Source organism: Sinocyclocheilus rhinocerous, unplaced genomic scaffold (assembly GCF_001515625.1).
Source record: "Sinocyclocheilus rhinocerous isolate Xijiao unplaced genomic scaffold, SAMN03320098_v1.1 scaffold857, whole genome shotgun sequence".
NCBI classification, from domain to species: domain Eukaryota; kingdom Metazoa; phylum Chordata; class Actinopteri; order Cypriniformes; family Cyprinidae; genus Sinocyclocheilus; species Sinocyclocheilus rhinocerous.
The window spans coordinates 132,633-134,139 of NW_015632715.1; positions in this window are offsets into that span (position 1 = coordinate 132,633).

The window sequence follows — 1,507 nt, forward strand, 5'->3', positions numbered from 1 at the left end:
AGGAGTCGTGGTAGTAGAGGCGGCGCAACTGTAACGACATGTGAATAATCCCGCCCACTCTAAAGCGGTACTGAACTGCAGTGGAAACTCAAACCGTGCCGAGCCGAACCGTGCCGTGCCGTACTGAGCCGTGCCGAGCTGAGTCGTACCGCGCAGTGGAAAAGCGCCAAAAGTGTCCTGGGACAGGTGAGGGAGTGAGTGAGTGAGCTACTCAGGGAGGACATCAAATTCCAGAGAGACAGAGGAGAGAAGAGCACAGGAGAGCAGGGAGAGACTGTTTTCTCTTCTTGAGAGAATGGTTAACAAATAAATTATTAACCATTCTCTCAAGAAGAGAAAACAGTGGAAAAAATGGGTACATTAAAATTTTTCGATATCTTATATTTTATTTTAAATGTCACTTTGTCAATGAAACAACCTAATTTCTGTAGTTTATTTTTGTAAAACTGAATAAACCACATGTCAGCCAGAAAAGAAACACCAGGGTCTGGATTGTGGCACCCTATCTGTGTTGCCGTTCACTTCTCCGAAGATCCAGCAGCACTGTCAGGGCCTCCCTGCTCAGCCGAAAATCAGGCAGTGTCAAACTTGTAAAAACAACTGTCCAGCACTGGCACATTCAGGTTTATCCTGCAGTACAGAGAGGTCTGGTCTGATTTAGGGAAAGAAAGAAAAGAAAAATTTTACTTTAGTAAGCTACTTTTAGTAACTACTAATACCACATTGGGGAAAACTACTAGTCATATTTAAAACCTTAGTTGCAGGGATAGTTCACCCAAAAAAAAAATCTGTAAAATTACAGAAAATTCTGTAATCATTTACTCACCTTCAAGTGAAAGTATTATCTTGCATACTCAAATATACTTAAAGGGTTAGTTCACCCAAAAATGAAAATTTGCCCATAAATTACTCACCCTCAAGTCATCCTAGGTGTATATGACTTTCTTCTTTCAGACGAATCCAGTCGGAGTTATATTAAAAATGGTCTTTGATCTTTCAAGCTGTTTAATGCCACTCAGCGGGTGTTGCATGCATCAGTCCAACCGCTGAGTGGCATTAAACAGCTTGAAAGATCAAAGACAATTTTTAATATAACTCCGACTGGATTTGTCTGAAAGAAGAAAGTCATATACACCTAGGATGACTTGAGGGTGAGTAATTTATGGGCTAATTTTCATTTTTGGGTGAACTAACCCTTTAAGGTATTGAGTGTAAAAGTAAAGGTATGTACAGTATTGTTCTGAAATCAACTATTTGTATTCTTCACTATATCTCCTATATTCCTAATGGCAATTTTAGGATTTTTTATATACTACACATTTTATTTAACATTTTTATCACAGAATAAGGCAGAAAATACAGTATATTTTATAGTTCCTATGGCTACTGTATTAAATGCTATGTCAGTTAGCACTGCATCATCCAGATACTTTATTTATTACCTGGCGATGACTTGAAAAACACACATATACCATTGTCGCAATCGTTCATGCATTGTCTTCACATC